Here is a 22,546-nt window from a genome sequence, read left to right as displayed (position 1 = left end):
ACACCTTCGTTTCACTTTTAACTGGATCTGTCCTTTGATTGCCAATATTCATTCAATACAGGAGACTATGTTTGTTTGGGGAGCTGTCACAGCGGTCCCAATCATCCCTCCAAGCCATTGGCTACCTCTGGTATCTGAAAGAAAGGAGCTGTTTTGTCTCTCTGTAAAAAGGAGTATCTGAAGGAATGAAGCCAGTTAATGACCCCAAAAAAAAAACACATAAAGGATGAGGTCACTAACGGGCTAAGCATGACGATAGCTTCACTTATATGTGGGTTTTTTGATGATTAACAAGAGATCTTTTATGTTTGAAACACACATCACATTCTGAACATGAAAATGGCTTCTCTCCTGTGTGAATTCTCTGATGTACAACAAGAGCTGATTTACGGTTAAAAGATTTCCCACATTCTGAACATGAAAATGGCTTCTCCCCTGTGTGAATTCTCTGATGTATAACAAATTCTGATTTAATCTTAAAATATTTCCCACATTCTGAACATGAAAATAGCTTCTCTCCTGTGTGAATTCTCTGATGTATAACAAATTCTGATTTCTGGTTAAAACATTTCCCACATTCTGAACATAAAAATGGCTTCTCCCCTGTGTGACTTCTCTGATGTATAACAAGATATGATTTACGGTTAAAACATTTCTCACATTCTGAACATGAAAATGGTTTCTCCCCTGTGTGAATTCTCTGATGTATAACAAATTCTGATTTGTGGTTAAAACATTTACCACATTCTGAACATGAAAATGGCTTCTCCCCTGTGTGAATTCTCTGATGTATAACAAGATGTGATTTATGGTTAAAACATTTCCCACATTCTGAACATGAAAATAGCTTCTCCCCTGTGTGAATTCTCTGATGTCTATCAAGACCTGATTTACTCTTAAAACCTTTCCCACATTCTGAACATGAAAATGGCTTCTCCCCTGTGTGAATTATCTGATGTACAACAAGATCTGATTTATGGTTAAAACATTTCCCACATTCTGAACATGAAAATGGCTTCTCCCCTGTGTGAATTCTCTGATGTATAACAAGATGTGATTTACGGTTAAAACATTTCCCACAGTCTGAACATGAAAATGGCTTCTCTCCTGTGTGAATTCTCTGATGAACAATAAGATCTGATTTACGGTTAAAACATGTCCCACATTCTGAACATGAAAATGGCTTCTCCCCTGTGTGATTTCTGTGATGTATAACAAGAGCTGATTTATAGTTAAAACATTTCCCACATTCTGAACATGAAAATGGTTTCTCTTTTACGTGAGCTGTTTGATGTTTAGCACCTCCTCTGTGACTTTTATTCTGTGTTACAGTCTGTGATGAATCAGAAGATAGGACCTGTTTAAAAGAATCAAATGATGCATTGTTGCAGTGATTGGATGAGAATATATATTGCATATTGGCATGCTCTTCAAATGTATTTCGTGTGATACCACAATGATCTACTTCAAAATCTGAAGATAGCAGATGTTTCTCTAAGTTCCTGGTACAGTCATCTGCCAAGAACAAAACACATTTTATTATTGATGAATAACATTAAAATTGTATTGAAGTTTTATAACTTTTCCATATAAAAAATCCACAGAAAGTATAAGACATGTCACACAATTAGAATATCAACTGACTAAAACAGTAGTGGCCAAACTAGAAAACACTGGCTCCAACCTTAAGCAACTTCCCTGCAACCCCCACCCAATCAGTCTTTTAAAAAAAATATATCCCCTCTTAGTGCCCTACACCAGTGTTTCCCAACCAGTGTGCCTCCAGCTGTTGCAAAACTACAACTCCCAGCATGCCTGCACAGCCAAAGGCTGTCTGGGCATGCTGGGAGTTGTAGTTTTGCAACAGCTGGAGGCACGCTGGTTGGGAAACACTGCCCTACACAATAGTTATCTCCCCTCAATGTCCCTTTCACAGTGGAATTCCCCTTTAGTGCCCTCTTTGCAGTACTGATGCTCCCTAAGTGCCCCCAAACAGTAGTTATGCCCCCTTTGTGCTGCCCCTTCAGTAGTGCTGTCCCTTAGTGTTCCCTTTACATCAGTGAAGCTCCTGTACTGTGAATAAAGTTAAAGTAATACTGAGTACATCATGCTGTTCCCAGCAGCAGGCAAATATCTTATTTAGTGGTGAGACTTTTTTGTATGAACTCTTAAGACTACATTCACACGTGAAAAAAGGTCATAAAAAACAGACACACTCACTTTTTAATGGACAATTTTCAACAATTTTTGCATCCCTTTCTTGGTCGTCTGGGCGGTTTGCATTCATTTTTAACGGCCATTCGTTTGGTGCTAAAGGACCTACACTCTCAGTGGGATGATGTCATCATGCGCTACCTAAGCAATAAATGCTGGGAGAGCATGGTGATGTCATCACTTTGGTGATGCACCCATTTTAAACGGCCAAAACATGGATGCACTCCTATCTAAATGCTCATTAAAAATAGTCCCATTGATTTACATGGGGTCCATCTGGCAGAAAAAATGGCCACAAATAGAACATGTCCTATTTTTCACAACCACTATTCACTCGCCTTAGAAAAAAAATGGCCACGTGAATAGCGCCATTGACTTCAATTTATTACAAAAAAAAGGTGTGTGCCATTTTTCACTGTTATGTGAATGTAGCCTTATCCTGCAGCCTTTTCCTATTACACAAACTACATATAGCGCCAAAGAATAATCCTGTGACCTAAACATCTCCAGCGCTTGGTGGTAGCCAGACCAGAGTCCTCCAGCCACCACTTTGGCCCGTTCTGTTCTCGATATAGGTGGGGGTCCAATCGGTTGGACCCGCACCTATTAGAAAATGGGTACATATCCTAGTGATATGCCCCCATTGTCTAAGATGAGACAACTCCTTTAACCCCTTAGTGACCAACCTGTTTTGGGCCTTACTGACCAAGTGTTTTCCTTCCTTTTTTCATCGCCGCGTTTCAACTTTTTTATTTTTCTGTCTATATAGCTTTATGAGGGCTTGTTTTTTGTGGGACAAGTTGTAGTTTTTAATGGCGCCATTTTTGGGGTACACATAACTTTCTGATCCAATTTTATTACTCAGGCGCTAGTCAATTGGGTGGCCGAAAGTGGATCCAGCACATTCACATTATCTCCCACCCAGTCTTCTGCAGAAAGCGCCAAGGTGGCGCTTGAAACCCATGCCCAACAGTCTGTCACATCACCACCGTGCATAATCGGGGAACCTGTCTGAGCCTCAAGTCATACAGCAGTCTCTTATGCAGTCTCTTATGCTGTTTGAAGACTCTGCTGGCAGGGTTTCCCAAGGGCATCCACCTAGCCCTTCCACAGGGGTGGAAGACACAGAATGCACTGACGCACAACCACTTATGTTTCCTGATGAGGACATGGGAATGCCACCTCAGCACGTCTCTGATGATGATGAAACACAGGTGCCAACTGCTGCGTCTTTCTGCAGTGTGCAGACCGAAAAGGAGGTCTGGGAGGAAGACTGGGTGGAAGACAATGCAGGGGACGATGAGGTCCTAGACTCCACATGAAATGAAGGTCATGCCACTGACTTTCAGAGTTCGGAGGAAGAGGCAGTGGTGAGACCGAGCCAACAGCGTAGAAAACGAGGGAGCAGGGTGCAAAAGCAGAGCAGCCGTTGCCAAAACAGTTCGCCTGCTACTGGCCACCGTCAACAGGGACCGAGCACACCAAAGGCAGCTTCAAGGAGTTCCCTCGTATGGCACTTCTTCACACAATGTGCTGACGACAAGACATGAGTGGTTTGTACGCTGTGCCATCAGAGCCTGAAGCGAGGCATTAACGTTCTGAACCTTTCCTTAGCACAACCTGCATGACCAGGCATCTACATGTGAGACATGGGCTGCAGTGGAGTAAGCACCTTCAAAACCAAGAAAGGGCTCAGGCCGTTGGCACCTGCCACCCAGCAAACAGAGGATGTGCCACCAACAACACCACCATGTCACACGGAAGCGTTCAGCTCTCCATCTCACAAACCTTTGAGAGAAAGTGCAAATTCCCACCTAGTCACCCTTGATCCCTTGCCCTGAATGCCTGTAGTTCTAAACTGCTGGCCTTTGAAATGCTGCAATTCAGGCTGGTGGAGATGGACAGCTTCAAACAGCTCATGTCGCTTGCTGTCCAACAGTACGTCGTTCCCAGTTGCCACTACTTCTCCAGGAGAGCCGTGCCCTCCCTGCACAACCAAGTATCGGATAAAATCAAGTGTGCACTGCGCAACGCCATCTGTGGCAAGGTCCACCTAACCACAGATACATGGACCAGTAAGCACGGCCTGGGACGCTATATCTCCCTAACTGCACACTGGGTAAATGTAGTGGCGGCTGGGCCCCAGGCGGAGAGTTGTTTGGCGCACGTCCTTCCGCCGCCAAGGATCGCAGGGCATCATTCTTTGCCTCCTGTTGCCTCCTCTTCCTACTCTGCTTCGCCCTCCTCTTCTACCACCTCCTCATCCGGTCAGCGACAGACCTTCACCACCAACTTCAGCACAGCCAGGGGTAAACATCAGCAGGCCATTCTGAAACTGATGTGTTTAGGGGACAGGCCCCACACAGAGCAGGAGTTGTGGCGGGGTATAGAACAACAGACCGACGAGTGGTTGCTGCCAGTGGGCCTCAAGCCTGGCCTGGTGGTGTGAGATAACGGGCGAAATCTCGTTGCAGCTCTGGGACTAGCCGGTTTGACGCACATCCCTTGCCTGGCGCATGTGCTGAATTTGGTGGTACAGAAATTCATTCACAACTACCCCGACATGTCTGAGCTGCTGCATAAAGTGCGGGCCGTCTGTGCGCGCTTCCGGCGTTCTCATCCTGCCGCCGCTCGGATACAGCGTAACTTCGGCCTTCCCGCCCACTGCCTCATATGCGACGTGCCCACCAGGTGGAACTCCACCTTGCACATGCTGGAGAGACTGTGCGAGCAGCAGCAGGCCATAGTGGAGTTTCAGCTGCAGCACGCATGGGTGAGTCGCACTGCGGAACAGCACCACTTCACCACCAATGACTTGGCCTCCATGCGAGACCTGTGTGCCCTGTTGCGCTGTTTCGAGTACTCCACCAACATGGCCAGTGGTAATGACGCCGTTATCAGCGTTACAATACCACTTCTATGTCTCCTTGAGAAAACACTTAGGGCGATGATGAAAGAGGATGTGGCCCAGGACGAGGAAGATGGGTCATCTCTAACACTTTCAGGCCAGTCTTTTAGAAGTGGCTCAGAAAGAGGATTTTTGTAACAGCAGAGGCCAGGTACAAACTTGGCCAGCCAGGGCCCACTACAGGAGGACAAGAAGGAGGAGGAGGATGGGGATGAAGCATGTTCACAGCGGGATGGTATCCAACGCAGCTCAGGTCCATCACTGTTGCGTGGCTGGGGGGATACGGAGGACGCAGACGATACGCCTCCCACAGAGGACAGCTTGTCCTTACCTCTGGGCAGCCTGGCACACATGAGCGACTACATGCTGCAGTGACTGTGCAACGACTGCAGAGTTGCCCACATTTTAACGTGTGCTGACTACTGGGTGGCCACCCTGCTGGATCCACGTTACAAAGACAATGTGCCGTCCTTAATTCCCTCATTGGAGCGTGATCGGAAGATGCGCGACTACAGGCGCACGCGGGTAGACGCGCTCCCGAGAGCATTCCCGACAGACGCCGGGGGACAAGTGGAAGCACAAGGCGAAGGCAGGGGAGGAGGAAGAGAGTTTGCCAACGCAGCTGTGTTAGCGCCAGCACCTCAGAAGGCAGGGTTAGCATGGCCGACATGTGGAAAAGCTTTGTCACCTCGCCGCAACAACCGGCCCCAACTGATGGAGCGTGTTAGCAGGAGGCAGCATTTGAACAACATGCTGGAACAGTGCCTGTGCACACGACTACACGTACTGACTGATGGTTCTGCCCCATTCAACTTCTGTGTCTCCAAATTGTCCACATGGCCAGAGCGTGCCTTGTATGCCTTGGAGGTGCTGGCCTGCCCTGCAGCCAGTGTACTTTCTGAACGTGTATTTAGCATGGCAGGAGGCGTCATTACATACAGACGCAGCCGCCTGTCCACAGCCAAAGTGGACAAGCTCACGTTCATTAAAATGAACCAGGCTTTGATCCCACAAGACTTGTCTGTACCTTGTGCAGAATAGACATTTATACCACCATCAAACATACATTCTTGTACTCAAGTCAAGTGCAATGATTCTTTGTTTTCTTTTTTTTCTTTTTATTTGTCCCAATATTTTGGGGGCTACCTACCCCAATAAAACATAAAAAAAACATTGTTGGCTACCTGTTCCTTCTCCATTGCTGCCTCCACCTACAACACCACATTCACCGCCTCCTCAACCTCCGACTCCACATCCACCTCCTTCTCTGAGTTGCAGGTTAATAATTTGTAAATTTTAGTTATTTTATTTCATTTTAAGTTATTTCCCTATCCACATTTGTTTGCAGAGCAGTTGCCATGCTCTTAAGCACATTTTACTGCCTTTTACATACCTCTAGCCTTTTTACAGACTATTTTAGAGCCATTTTAATAAAATAAAAAAGCCAATTTTAGTGCCCTAAATTGAAAAAATTATAGTTTTCAATTGTTGGGTGACATTTTACAATTTTTGGCTAATACAAACCCCTGCTGTGCCTGGGTGACAGGGGCGTAAATCTATCAAAATCCTCTGTTGTATTGCTGGGTTACATGAACCCCCTTTTGCCTTGAATGAACCCCTGCTCTGCATTGCTGACAGGGGCCTAAATCTCTCAAAAACCTCTGTTGTATTGCTGGGTGACATGAACCCCCTTTTGCCGTGAATAAACCCCTGCTGTGCCTGGGTGACAGGGGCCTAAATCTCTCAAAATCCTCTGTTATATTGCTGGGTGACATGAACCCCCTTTTGCCGTAAATGAACCCCTGCTCTGCATTGCTGACAGGGGCCTGCTCTGAACCCCTGCTCTGCATTGCTGACAGGGGCCTAAATCTCTCAAAATCCTCAGTTCTATTGCTGGGTGACATGAACCCTCTTTTGCCATGAATGAAGATGCGCGACTACAAGTGCATGCTGCTGATAGCATTCCCACCTGACAGCGGGGGCACAGTGGAAGTACAAGGCGAAGGCAGAGGAGGAAGAGGTCGCCAACACAGCTGGGGCACCACCAGCACCTGAGAAGGCAGGGTTAGCATGGCCAAAATGTGGAAAAGCTTTGTCAGCCTTGGAGGTGTTGACCTGCCCTGCAGCCAGTGTATAGTGTGAACGTGTGTTTAGCACGGCAGAGAGTATTATCACAGGCCGCAGCCAATGTGGACAAGCTTACGTTTATTAAAATGAACCAGGCATGGATCCCACAGGACTTGTCCGTACCTTGTGCAGAATAGACATTTTTACCAACCTTACCATCAATTCTTGTACTCAAGTGCACTTATTCTTAGTTTTATTTTGTTATATGTCCCAAAATTTTGGGGGATACCTCAATTTAAAAATAAAAATAACACAAATCAGTGTTGGCTCCCTATTCCTCCTTCACCGCCGCTTCAACCTACACCGCCACATCCACTCATCCACCGCCTCCTCAACCTCCTACTCCTAGATCCAGATTGTTATTTTTTATTTTTCTGTATTTTATGTTATTTTAAGTCATTTCACTATCCACATTTATTTGCAGAACAGTTGTCATTCTCTTAAGCACATTTTAATGCATTTTGCAGCCCTCTAGCCCTTTCCAGGACTATTTTAGAGCCATTTTAGTGCCCAAAAATTTGGGTCCCTATTGACTTCAATGGGGTTGGGGTTCGGGTTCGGGGTCAAGTTCGGGTCCCGAACCCAAACTTTTTTGTCAAGTTCGGCCGAACCTGCCAAACCCGAGCATCCAGGTGTCCGCTCAACTCTAGAAATTACTGAAGCCTGGTCTGGGGCCTACACGAGACCCCAGCCAGCCTTCCCACACATCGGCACCCCGCAATCGCATTTTACATGCGGCAGGCGCGATTGCCCGAGGCATGTATAGTGTTCCCCTGCCAGTTCGGGCTGTTAGAGAAAGGCCGAAGCTCTCATGTGATGGGGGACACATGCAGCACTTAGACTGGGCTGTCATAAAAAAGCACCGTCTTAGCCTAAGGCACCTTAGTGATCGCAGTAAAAAGGCATATGGGTGGTCACTAAGGGGTTAATAACCCCATTGATAGCATGTCAAGGCATGTCGGTAAATTTATTTAGGCACGTGTAAGAAATACAGATTTTTAAGAATTTTTAGGAAAATTAATGTAAGCCGTATATTGTATTAGTATCCTGTTTTCAGCAACTTCCTGGTAATTAGAGCCTATACTTGTCCTCTCAAAGCCAGTGTGAGCGAGTACTGTCTATTGAGACAACGGCTATTAGCATATCAAAGGTGCTATAGTTGTCAGTTATCTAAAGAATGGCTGACAATTGTCCAGTAGGTGATACATGGCTAGTGGGGCAGGAAAATGCTGGAAAATCCCTACATTCCAGCTGCTTCTATCAGTCTTCAAGAGTTAACTGAAAAATAGCTAGAAAACCATAAGGAACCACCAAAAAGATGTGTCCAAGCCATATTCTAGACAATGCTAGGACTGGCTGTTAAGGAAGGTAGGAAGGAAGAAGCGAAGAGGCAGAAGAGGGAAGAGAAAAGAAAAGTGCTACAGAAGAGGAAACCTGGAGGGGCCAGAGCAAAGACAGGGACTGGAGAGACATGAGAAGACCTCTGTATATTAGCTACACTGTACTGTAGAGGGATAGGAATTTGTGGTTTAGTAACCAAATGTTAAAACATAAAGGGGCAGTAGTATTAATAATAAAACTTAACTTTTACTATAAACCCATTAAAAAAGGGAGAAATAAAGATACATGTCCCTCTTAGTACAGGCCCCAAGACAAACAGACTCCTATTATTCTTAACTCCTGCACCATATATGAATATAGTGCTACAATAAGGTAAAGTAACACCAACAAATACATATATCTCTTACCAGTAAGAACGGCTAGATGTACACGTGACTCATGGTAGAATGAGGCAATCAGTCAGGTTTTTCTGAGATCTTGCTCCTGTCAGGTTCTCTCTAACCCCCCGGTATAAAGAGATGGGGTACTGTTGAGGCTAACCAGTCGCGGTGGCACAGGTTGCCCTAACCTTGGAGTCAGTGTGTATTATGTTGTAGAGGTACCGTTCAAAAATAAAGGGCAGTAAAGCCCAAGCACTATATATAGTAAAGGGTGAATAGAAAACTATAAAGACGTGCTCAAATAAAAAGATGTGTGTTCCAATGCGTTTCATCTATTTATACGTAGCCCTAGATTCATCAGGGGACACTGGGCTAGTGTTTTTTCTAGATAAAGAACAGAAAAGAAAATTTGGAAGTTAATTCAATTCAGACCTATTGGGATCACAATGAATCCCAAAGGAATGGGAAATTGAAAAGTTGGGCGCCGACAGGGGTGGTGTTGGGATAAAACTGGCAAAGGAAAAAAAAAAAGAGAAAAGAGAAAAAGGCTAATAAGGAGAATAGGAAAATATGGGAAGGGAGGTGAGGCAGCTCAAGAAGTGTTTGTACCTACAGACACTTAAAGGATAGTGAACAGGTGTAAGGAGTAATAAACTACAGTGTTGGAGAGTCCACCACTTATAGTTTAGACCCCAAATGGAAGAGAGCGCCAGGCCTTATTAACAGTGTAGTTAGAGTGGGAGTACCGTTGAACCGTGATAATTATCAAGAGCAGGAAAGGAAGCAATGTAGTAAAACCTGGATAATGGGTGCTCCAACGTGGAAGACCCTAAGTATACCCTGCTCCACAGGAAAGACCGTCTGACAGCCCAATTTAGAAGACAATGTGGTTGACAAAGATAGAGACTGATAAAAATGGAATGGAATTCATAAATGATGAAGTAAATATAAATATAAATAAATAAATATATATATATATATATATATATATATATACATACATAAAAGAGATAAAATATCAAATAAATAATGATAATAATAGAGGTGAGGAATGCCCAATTCAGGACAAAATCACACTCTTAGAAACACTCACTTCACTGGGGGGGTGGTCACCAGGATAAGCATATGACACCTGTGACTTGAACCCCCCCGGCCAGGATCGTATGTAGAGTCGTAGTGATGAAGGCAGCAGGTAATCCGGTGCTTCTGATCAATCACCTTTATTATGTAATGCTCCTGAAGAAGGGGATCTATTGTCCCCGAAACGCGTCGAGCCATTTTCTACAATAAAGGTGATTGATCAGAAGCACCGGATTACCTGCTGCCTTCATCACTACGACTCTACATACGATCCTGGCCGGGGGGGTTCAAGTCACAGGTGTCATATGCTTATCCTGGTGACCACCCCCCCAGTGAAGTGAGTGTTTCTAAGAGTGTGATTTTGTCCTGAATTGGGCATTCCTCACCTCTATTATTATCATTATTTATTTGATATTTTATCTCTTTTATGTATGTATATATATATATATATATATATATATATTTATATTTATATTTACTTCATCATTTATGAATTCCATTCCATTTTTATCAGTCTCTATCTTTGTCAACCACATTGTCTTCTAAATTGGGCTGTCAGACGGTCTTTCCTGTGGAGCAGGGTATACTTAGGGTCTTCCACGTTGGAGCACCCATTATCCAGGTTTTACTACATTGCTTCCTTTCCTGCTCTTGATAATTATCACGGTTCAACGGTACTCCCACTCTAACTACACTGTTAATAAGGCCTGGCGCTCTCTTCCATTTGGGGTCTAAACTATAAGTGGTGGACTCTCCAACACTGTAGTTTATTACTCCTTACACCTGTTCACTAGTGTTTTTTCTATCAGGGAAATTGGTTGGTCCCAGACGAATGCACTCAGATGAAGTGTATGGTCACACTTCCGAGTCGGACGGCACCCTAAGATGAGGGTGTCCATCTAAAGGTAGGAACTCCTGCAGACATCTAGTGTTCCTACTCCATATGGCATCTCCCAATGGTCATAGGAGTAACTTTATTACTATTAGTAGCAATTATTAGTAACTGTTATTGTGTACAGGTCTCTCCGTATGTGATATTTACCATATGTTTGTTCCTTTATACTTTCATATATACTCATCAATAATAATAATAATAATTGTAATATCATTATTCCCACATTGCACAATATATCCACTTTTTTTTTTTTTTGTATAAGCAGAATCTTAGAGACCTCTCTACTTTACTTACTGGTCACTACTCACCTGGGCGGTTATCTGTGGGAATGTCCTCTGTACTCTGCTCATCGCCCCTCACATATGTCTCTGTAGGATTAATATTGTTCAGATCTTCACCCAGATTAACAAGCTGTGAAATAAATATTGTAGAAGTCATCAGACGGTTGGAGAAGTCAGGTGGAAAGTTTTATATGACCTGAAAAGATCAGTAATTAGAATGATGACCAAAAATGACCGGACAGCAGGAGTTATCTGACCCAAATATCTGCAGGTCTCCTGTATAAATCCAATCTGATTGCTTTGTTATTCCAACCAGTTTGCAATGCAGGGAGAGTAGCCCTTATATTCCATCCCTAACATTACATTGTGTATATAACATTACATTGTGGGTGATAGAGATGTGGACTACATTCTTTGAATTAGCTAAGAAAGCTCCCACATACTTTAGCTCTCAGACAACACCTTATCTTCTCCAGAGCACAAAGGCTCCATCCTACCCAAAAGAACACGCCTCATTGCTATGTCATATATGCTTTTTCTGCTGTTAGAGAACGCCTATAGCTAGATATTTACATATTCACATACCACAGTTAGTACAACAATGCACAATGGACAGATGCTAAGTGCTATCTCTTTTCTTATTTTGATATGTTAGCCAATGTAACAATGCCACATGCCTCAGGGGGAATGCCCCTCTGATGGCTTTATAAACTGCTGCACTTCCTGTAATAAATGAGAATTTGCTTTGACTCCAGTGTGTGTGTGTGTGTCATAGTTATTTTCTTACGTGCACGTAAAACTCTTGGGTTACTACTAATTTGGAGCAGTAGAGCAAACGTGATCGGCCCTGATTAGGGGCATCTTTATCAGTTGGCGCCTGATACGTGAGGCTCGGGAGAAGTAACGTCGCTAGCCGAAGATTGGGGTTCCCAGAGCACCGTGGACCACGCCTGAGGAGGAGGACTGCAGCCTCAGAGACAAGGTGAAAAATCTTGGTTACCTCATCTGCCTCTTGCTGTGCTCCACTGTGCAGTGGTAATCTGTTCTGCTATTGAGGTTACGTATGTAGTAGCAACTTCGGTTGATGTAAAATTCTGAGTTCCTAGGATCAATATTTAGAATTTGCTCTCCTGTGTTTGTGTTTTGTCTGTGTGGTTTGTGTCAGGCACCTTCACAGTTAACGGTTAAGCAGAGCAAGAAATGTCCCCTGACAGGGGGCGGAGCCGCATTAGGGGCTACTTAATTATCTGTCCAGTTAAGACAGAGAGTGTAGCCCCGGGGTGCTCCATGACGGGGCTTGATTTAGGGGTTACTGATTTATCTGTCCTAGTGACGGAGGGTGTGACCCCGGGTAGCCCGGGCGGGACTCAAATTAGGGGCCACTAAATTATCCTAGTGACGGAGGGTGTGGCCCGGGGAGTACTATAAATTATCTGCCTGGAGTGGCAGAGGGTCGGTCCTGGACTGGCAGGCTAGACGTGGTAGCCAGGGAATTCATAGCTAATAGCCTGCACAGGGGAGAGCCCTGCTTGGGAGTGTGAAAAAGAAGGTGCCTGCTTTGTATTGGTTGTAAGTGTTAAATCCATGGGGCAGTCACAGTCACTGCCCGAGGGCGAGTATAGAGCTCATCAGCTGGTAGCCCGAGAAGAGGGGAGTAGGCATGTCAAACATTACAAAAATCTGATGAAGATAGCTGGTGGTCATGAAAGAGTTAAACTCCGTAATATGGAGGAAAGATTTGGCACAGTGCCGTGGAAAATTGTGTGATGAAGGCTTACTGAGTGCTGCGCAAGCTTGGCAGTGAACCGCAGACCGCCTGGCTGTTAACGGAAGATCAGAGACATGAGATGAATGTCTGAAAATGTATGTCTATATGTGACAAAGTGGGGTGCCGCCGCCCTATAATGGCGCCAGTGGAGCAGTATCTGGTGATTTGCACTCTGAGGGGCCCCACCCACCGAGTGGGGTGACAGTGAGGGGACCAGCAGGATAGACATGCTTACATTGTGGTCAGCAGAATCCTGATGCCCGAGATACATGTCTTGCTTGTGGAGCCTCCCGACCCCACCCTTCCAGAAGTGAGAGGGCCTCTGTGACGACCCAGCTCCGGGCCGTAGAGACAACCCTTCCCATTCAGACAGTCCTCTGCCCTGTCCAGCCCCACAGCAGAGTGACAGACAGTCCACTCCGAGTTGCCCCGACCCTCTGTTGCTAACATTTGATGAGACAGTGCAGCCCTGTGAAGACACAGCCAGACAGACTACACGGACAATGCTGCAGCCAGTAACCCTCTTGTATCCTGTGCTGAATCCAGATGGCAGATATTACGTGTCGGGGGTAGAGTTGAACGACACCTGGATGTTCGGGTTCGGCCGAACTTCACAAAAAAGTTTGAGTTCGGACCCGAATTTGACCCCCGAACCCCGTTGAAGTCAATGGGGACCCGAACTTTTGAGCACTAAAATGGTTGTAAAAATGTCATGGAAAGGGCTAGAGGGCTGCAAATGTCATCAAAATGTAGGTAAGAGCATAGCAAGTGCTCTGAAAACAAATATGGTGTCACCGCCAGCTCTGTGAGAAGGTCTGTTAGACGTTCTTCGCTACCTCTTGCATGACGTTCTTTGTTTTGGTAAAACTTTGTCATCTCCTTTCCTTCTCCCAGCTGTCACCTATTTGCACTGATTGTCTCCCTTTATATTCCCTCCCATACTGCCTCACTTTGCGGTTTATACTTCTTCCTGGATGAGTTGTTCACTGCTGGATACTGTTTCTCCCGATTCCTCAGATAAGTCTGTTTCCTTTATTTGTGTTTCCTTGCTGGCTTGATTGTAGGTGACCCTGACTCCGTCCATATTATGTGCAGGGAGCCGGTGGTCGTGTCCCCTCACTATTATAGAGTTTTCAGGTGTCACATAGTATAAGGTACGTGGGCATGCAATTGTCTACCATAAAGACAGTCAGGGAGAGCTCTAGGGGTTTTATAGAGCTCACCCATATGCTCCTTAGTTTGGGATCAAGCCAGTCGGATGTTTATTTATAAGTTCCAGCTTGCAACACCATTCGTGACATATGGCTTATCAGTGAGAAATGTCTACTTCTCATGTTCTCTACTGTTTACCTGTACACCATCAGTGACATTTGGATAGGGAAATGACTTTAAATAACATAAAATACGTAAAAATAATAAATAATAATCTTGATCTAGGCGGATGAGGTCCATATGGATTAGCAGGTTGAGGTGGCGGTGTATGTGGATACCACGGTGGAGGAGGTAGCCTACAATGCTTTTTGGTTTTAATTTTTAAATATTTTTTTTAAATTAGGGTACACCCCAAAACATTGGGAAATATAACCTGTGATAACACCCTCCAGTCGTGCTAAACACACGTTCAGACAAAACACTGGCTTCAGGGCAGGCCAGCACCTCCAAGCATATGCCCAATTTGGAGACCCAGAAGTTGAAGGGGGCAGACCCATCATTCAGTACGTGTAGGCGTATGAACACATACTGCTCCACTATGTCGCGCGTCCCCGTGATGCCCACTATCCAATTGGATATCTTCTCTATCAACTTTGATGTTCTTTTATGCGCCTACCATGGTGATCACGAGTGGCGGGTATTCAGGGTTCCAGGCCAGAGAGGGAGCCTGAGAAAGGGATACCACATCCAAGGGAGGTCAATGGATGAAATTAAATGTAATTGAGCTGAAATGTGGGATAAAGTATTGAAGCATAAGCTTCCAAGTTAAGGAGCAGGTGCGCGGCAATTACCCACTCCCGACTTGGGGGAGGTAGTGATGATAAATAACAATACAGAACTTTTAAGATGCCCTGTTATTGGAATGATTAATACAAAATTATAGGGAATGTCACTGGGGTATTTTGGATTTGGAAACGTTAGCCAAGAGAGGCCCTGCTGCCGTTTTGTTGATTCTAGATAACTTCTGCCTGATCGCACATCCCTGTGAAGTCCAAGATCCATTTGGATATCTTCTCTATCAACATTCGATGTTCTTTTCTGAGCCTACCATGTTGATCATGGTTATCGGCGAATCAGGGTTCCACACCGGAGAGGGAGCGTGAGAAAGGGAGGTCAATGGCTGCAATGGGATGAAGCGGAAATGTGGGACAAATTACTGAAGCAGAAGTATCGAATGAAAGGGCCAATTAAAGACAAATTTTAGAAATTTAGGTCCCTGTCACCTATGCAGAGCAGTGTTTTTTTATCGCCAGAAATGGGTTAATGTCACCCACCAATGGAACAGATTATTTTAAAAAAAATTCAGTCCCTGTCACCTATGCAGAGCAGGGGTTTATTCAAGGCAAAAATTGTAAAATGTCAAAGAATGTAACAGAAAATTTTGTGACATTTATTAGGCTGTCAACTAGGTAGAGCAGGGGTATATCACAGCCCAAAATTTGTGAATTTCACCCGAAAATGTGATAACGCCCCCTGCCATGCTAAACACACGTTCAGATAACACACTGGCTGCAGGGCAGGCCAGCACCTCCGAGGCGTAAAGGACAAGCTCATGTGCTCAATTTGGAGACCCAGAAGTTGAAGGGGGCAGACCTGTCATTCAGTACGTGTAGGCATGTGCACACATACTGCTCCACCATGTTGGTGAAATGTTGCCTCCTGCTAAGACGTTCCATATCAGCTGGTGGTGCTGGTTGTTGTGGTGGGCTGACAAAGCTTTTCCACATTTCAACCATGCCAACCCTGCCTTCTGAGGTGCTGGCGGTGCCCCAGCTGCGTTGGCGACCTCTTCCTCCTCCTCTGCCTTCGCCTTGTGCTTCCACTGTGCCCCCGCTGTCAGGTGGGAATGCCACCAGCGGTGCGTCTACCAGCGTGCATCAGTTGTACTTGCGCATCTTATGATCTCGCTCCAGTGAGGGAATTAAGGACCCAGCAGTGTGGCCACCCAGTAATCAGCACACGTTAGAATGTGGGCAACTCGGCGGTCGTTGCTGAGACACTGTAGCATGTAATTGATCATGTGTGCCGGGATGCCAGAGGCAACGAAAAGCTGTCCTTTGTGGGAGGTGTATCGTCTGTGTCCTCTGTATCCCCACAGCCACGCACCAGTGATGGCCATGAGCTGTTCTGGGTGCCACCCTGCTGTGAACATGGTTCCTCCTCCTCCATCTCCTCCTCCTCATGCTCCACCTTGTCATCCTCCAGAACTGTGCCCTTGCTGGACAATTGTGTACCTGGCGTTTGTGGGTGCAGGAACCCACCCTCGGAGCCACTTGGGAATGACTGGCCGGAAAACCTATGAAATGATCCCTCTTCCTCCTCCTGTGCCACATCCTCTTCCATCACCGCCAGCAGAGTTTTTTCAAGGAGGCATAGAAGTGGCATAGTAACGCTGAGAATGGCGTTATCATCACTGGCCATGTTGGTGGAGTACTCAAAACAGCACAACACAGGTCTCGCATGGAGGCCCAGTCATTGGTGGTGAAGTGGTGCTGTTCTGCAGAGCGACTCACCTGTGCGTGCTGCAGCTGAAACTCCACTATTGCCTGCTGCTGCTCGCACAGTCTGGCCAGCATGTGCAAGGTGGAGTTCCACCTTGTCTGTGTTGACTGGTGCAGATGATGCAGAGAATAATCAGACATATATGGATGGCTGTAGTTTACCAGGATTCATTTGTATTGAAGAGACTTACAGCAGAGAGCATGGATGCTCACGTTAGCACAGGAGATATAGAAGAACAACAACCATGTAGAACAGAAAAATGCTATAACAGATAGTCAACACATAGAACACTGTGATAGAGTATTTGTGTATAGTGACATCTGGTGGTCAAGCTAAATACATAGGCATACAGGGAAATAAACAAAGCAATGTATAACACAGCATGAAACAATGTTCAGTCTCCAACACCCCTTCTCATTGTTAAGTGCTTAATTAGACAAACCGATTCTTCTTGTTAGATCCATATGTCTGTTAACATTTCCTCAGTGGGACAATATCGTAGATCCATCTGTCCTTGCTCTTGCAAGTCTCTTAAGAAGTGATATCTCACGTCTATGTGTTTGGTTCTCGGGTTTATCCGCTCTGTCTGTGCGAGTGCTATACATCCTTGATTGTCCTCATAGATTGGTGTGGACTCTGTCTGGTTCTGATCTAGATCTTCCAGCAATTGTCTCAACCAGATTACCTCTTGCCCTGCTTGTGATGGTGCCACATATTCTGCTTCAGTGGAGGACAGTGTCACTGTGGACTGTTTTCTAGTGGTCCAGCTGATCAGCCCGTCTTTGAATAGAAACAGGTGTCCACTGGTGTATTTCCGATCACAGGGGTCACCTGCCCAGTCTGCATCCACATATCCAGTCAGACCACTTTTCCCTGTTGATGAAAGTTTCAGTTTAAAGTCTATTGTTCCCTTCAAATAGCGTATGATCCTTTTTGCTGCGTTCCAGTCCACCTGCGTTGCCTGGGATACTTTTCTGCATAAGAAACCCACTGCTATGGCTATGTCAGGACTTGCCACTGTAGCAAGGTATAGTAACTTCCCCATTGCCTTTCTGAATTGTGAGCCATTTTGCAAGGGGTTAGATCTTTTGTTTCAAAGTCCATGTTTAAGACTTCCAGCAGTCTGGAACAATCCCCTTCTTGCTCATAACATAGTAACAGATCATCTACATAAATAAGTACAAAAATCCACCTACCATTTAGTTTCTTGGTGTATAGGCAGGGATCGGCCTTGCTTCCCTAAAAGGATTTTCTCAAAAGCGCCTCATTAATCTTCATGTTCCATGCTCTGGCTGCTTGCTTGAGCCCATAGATCCCCTTCTTAAGTTTAACACACCTGTTCTAGCTTTTGTGGGTCTACAAAGCCTTCTGGTTGCTCCATGTAGATGTCTTCTGTTAAGTCACTGTTTTTAACACTTGTCCATCCTCATTTTTACAAGTGACTATTCCATATCCTGTTCCTTCAGCAGTTGTGCAACTCTCGTCTGCAAGATATATGGTTTCTTTCTTGTCTGGATTGAGCTCTATGAAGAATTCTCTATCGTTAGTCAAGTGACTTGTTGCTCCGGAGTCTATATACCATTTATGGTTAGTGACAGCATCTGTCACTTTAAAAGTTCCGTGCCACGCTGCTTTTTTCATTGCCTTTCATCATGGTTATGAGTGCCTGATTGGGATCTTTCTCCCTCTGCTCATTCCTCCACAATGGACAGTCGCGCTTGAAATGCCCAGCCCTGTTACACCGGAAACATAGTTTGGCCTTCCAGAATGGCATCTTAGTGTCTGTCGCTTTAAGTGCTGCTCCTGTATCTCTCTCTTGCCTGTGAGAAGTTTGCTCCTTTCTGCTCTTGTATTCATCGGAAAGTCGAGATTTCAACAACTGTAATGTGAGTTCTGATTCAGATCTTGTCTCTAATGCATTAATAAGAGGGTTGTATGACTCTGGCAGGCTGCATAAAAGTATTGCTGTCACATGGTTATCTTTGATCTCCTCTCCGAGGTCCCTGAGTTGTGCAACAATCTCCAGCACGCTTCTTATATGTTCTTGCATATCCCCTTCTGGAGTCACTTTTGACTGATACAGCTTCCTTAGCAAATATAACTTGTTGTTTAAGCTTGAGCTCGCATGTAATCTACGGAGTGCATTCCACATACCTTTGGCAGTATTTTTCCCTTTTATGTGGATACGCTGTTCATCTTCTACCAGTAGGGCTATTGTGGCTCTTGCCTGTCTGTTTTTCTTATCCCACTCCTGGTTGTCTACATCCGGCGCGTCTGTGTTGAGGACATCCCATGTGTTATCTTTGCTCAGCAACATCTCCATCTTGAACTTCCACATCTGGTAGTTGTCACTATTTAGCTTAGTGATCCCCAGTTTAAGAACCCCGCTGCTAGCCATGATTAATGTACCTTGCTCGTATTCCGAGCAGATTTCCTCCGCAGCTTGATCAAAGATGTTGTGCAGATGAAGACTAGGCCTCTGTTCCGACTGTCTGATGATTCACATTGTCTGAGCCCATAACCTTTGTTGACTGGTGCGGATGATGCAGAGAATAATCAGACATATGGATGGCTGTAGTTTACCAGGATTCATTTGTATTGAAGAGACTTACAGCAGAGAGCATGGTGCTCACGTTAGTACAGGAGATATAGAAGAACAACAACCATAGAGAACAGGAAAATTCTATAACAGATAGTCAACACATAGAACACTGTGATAGAGTATTTGTGTATAGTGACATCTGGTGGTCAAGCTCAATGCTTCAAATACATAGGCATACAGGGAAAAAAAAACAAGCAATGTTTAACACAACATGAAACAATGTTCAGACTCCAACAGTCGGCACGTCGCATATGATAAGCGAGCAGCAACAGGGTGAGAACGCCGAAAGCGCGCACATATCGGGGTAATTATCAAGGAATCTCTGCACCAGCCAGCAAGGGATGTGCGTCAAACCGGCTAGTCCCAGAGCTGCTACGAGATTTCGCCCATTATCGCACAGCACCAGGACGGGCTTGAAGCTCACTGGCAGCAACTACTCATCGGTCTGTTGTTCAAGGCCCATCCACAGCTCCTGCGCAGTGTGGGGTTTGTCCCCCAAACAGATAAGTTTTAAAACTGCCTGCTGTCGTTTACCCCTGGCTGTGCTGAAGTTGGTGGTGAAGGTGTTTTCGGATAAGGAGCCAATAGAGGATGAGGAAGCAGAGTAGTAGGAGGAAGCAACAGGAGGCAAACTGCAGCGCCCTGCAATCCTCGGTGGTGGAAGGACATGTGGCAAACTGCTATCCGCGTCAGTCCCAGCCGCCACTGCATTTACCCAGTGTGCTGTTATGGAGATATAATGGCCCTGACCACATTTACTGGTCCACGTATCCGTAGTGAGGTGCACCTTGCCACAGATGGCGTTGCGCAGTGCACACCTGATTTTGTCCCCCACTTGGGTGTGCAGGGAAGGAATGGCACGCCTGGAAAAGTAGTGGCGGCTGGGCACTACGTACTGTGGGACAGGCACTGCCATAAGGCTTTTAAAACTCTCTGTCTCCACCAGACGGAATGACAGCATTTCAAAGGCCAGTGATTTTGAAATGCTGACATTCAGGGCCAGGGATCGCGGGTGGTTAAGGGGGTACTTCCTCTTCCGCTCCAGTGTTTGGGAGATGGAGAGCTGAACGCTTCCGTGGGACATTGTGGAGATGCTTGGTGACCCAGGTGGTGCTGTTGCTGACAGATCCTCTGTTTGCGGGGTGGCAGGTGGCCGAGACTGCAGCAGAAGAGGAAGCAGGAGGAGCCAGAGACCTTTCTTGGTTTTTGATGTCTACTTCACTGCAGCTCATGTTTTGCACTTAGATGCCTGGTCATGCAGGTTGTGCTCAGGTTGAGAACGTTTATGCCTCGCTTCAGGCTCTGATTGCACAGCGTGCAAACCACTCGTGTCTTGTCGTCAGCACATTGTCTGAAGAACTGCCATGCCAGGGAACTCCTTGGAGCTGGCTTGGGTGTGCCCAGTTCCTTGCTGCGGTGGGCAGTAGCAGGCGTACTGTCCAGGGGACGGTCGCTCCGCTTTTGCACCCTGCTCCCTCTTCTGCTGTGCTGGCTCTGGGTGGCTCTGTGCGACCATGGCATCTTCCTACGAACTACACAGGTCACTCGCATGACCTTGATTCCATCATCGTTCTCCACATCATCTTCCATCCAGTCTTCATCCCTGTCCTCTTTGTCGGTCTGCACACTTTCGAAAGTCCCAGCAGTTGGCACCTGTGTTTAGTCATCATCCGAGAAGTGCTGCGATGGTCCTCCCATGTACTCATCTTGAAACATAAGTGGTTGGGCATCGGTGCACTCAGTCTCTTCCACTTCTGGGGCAGGGCTAGGAGGATGGCCCTGGGAAACCCTGCTAACAGAGTCATCAAAAAGCAGAAGAGACTGCTGCATGACTTGAGGCTCAGTCTGCTTGGCTGATTTGCAAGGGGGTGAGGTGAAAGACTGATGGACATCGGCTGCAGGTGCAAACTCTGATCTTTCAGCAAGAGACTGGGTGGGAGACAATGTGAAGGAACTGAAAATCTACTATCGCCTGTACTTGTTCTGGCCTCACCATTCATAGAGCCGCATTAGGCCCGACCAAATACCGCTGCAGGTTCTGTCACCTACTCGCACCTGAGGAAGGTGTTTCACTTGTGCGTGTAGCTGGCACAGATCGACCACCTCCTTTCCCTGCAACAGGAGCTCTACGAGCAGCACCACGACCGGGGCCACATCCCCTATTTCACGCTCTCCTCATATTTCTCAAATTTAGGATCTTGCCCTAAATGGGTGTTTTTTAATAGTAGAATAGAACAACACTATCTAAAGGGTGTATCTCACACATACAGATGCAGACTAGGCCGCAATTTAAGATTTTTGCCCAAAATGGGTGTTTTTCTAATAGCAGAATAGAACAACAGTATCTAAAGTGTGTATCTTACAGTGACAATATTGCAGCAAAGGCTGCAATATTAAGTATTTTGCCCAAAAAGGGTGTTTTTTTAAAACCAAGAAAATTATAGCTGTATTTCTAGCTTACATTTCATACTGACTAATGCGGCAGAGGCCCAAAATGAAAGTTATTGCCAAAAATTGGTGTTTTTTCAAAGCCAGAAAATCATTGAATTATTTCAAGCTTGTTTTTAACAATAAGAGATGCAGCTAAGGCTGCAATATTAAGTATTTTGCCCAAAAAGGGTGTTTTTTTTTTACTAACAGAATATGACAGCAGTATATAACGCTTGAATTTCACATGTGCAGATGCAGCAAGGGCTGTAAAATTGTATATTCCCTTACGTCCTACCAGCAGCACAGATGGGGTTAACTGCCCCCTGTGGACTGGTAGGACCGGCAGAATTTTTAATGAGCCCAAGAACCGATAAGCGATCTTCAGCTCCCTGAAAGGAAGGAGATCGCCCCCCAGCCCACCGTGTTTTTTTCTGTCCTTTGGACAGGTGGACTGGCGATGAGGCTCCCTTTTGGGGAGCTGAAGTGTGCATGGAAGGGATCTCTCTAACCTAGAGATTGGCCCTTTTTGCCTTGGCCTTTTTTTCTAGCTTATTGTGCTAGATTCTATAGTTGTACCTCGGGGGGAGGTGTTCCTTCCCCCCTCTTCCTCCGACGCTGTTTTTCGGAGGCACAGCGGTGCCCCTTCTGTTCTCAAGAGCCGCTCGTATCGGCGCCGTGGGCGCCGCCATCTTCCGGAAGTGACGCGCATGTGCGCAACGTCACTTCCGGTTCCTCGTTCTGGCGGCAGTGATTTTTTCTCCTCACCGCACAGCTGTTTCTTTCCTCCTAGGGGACATCCTGCATTG

At 45.8% G+C, this 22,546-nt stretch overlaps 1 pseudogene; it reads right to left on the bottom strand.

Annotated features, from left to right (window-relative positions):
* Nucleotides 1-22,546, bottom strand: part of LOC122940392 — a 718,635-nt pseudogene that overhangs the window by 625,395 nt on the left and 70,694 nt on the right.

The sequence above is a fragment of the Bufo gargarizans genome, chromosome 6 (assembly GCF_014858855.1).
Source record: "Bufo gargarizans isolate SCDJY-AF-19 chromosome 6, ASM1485885v1, whole genome shotgun sequence".
NCBI classification, from domain to species: Eukaryota; Metazoa; Chordata; class Amphibia; order Anura; family Bufonidae; genus Bufo; species Bufo gargarizans.
Note: the sequence above shows the minus strand (reverse complement) of the source record. Positions and strands in the feature narration are given on the sequence as shown.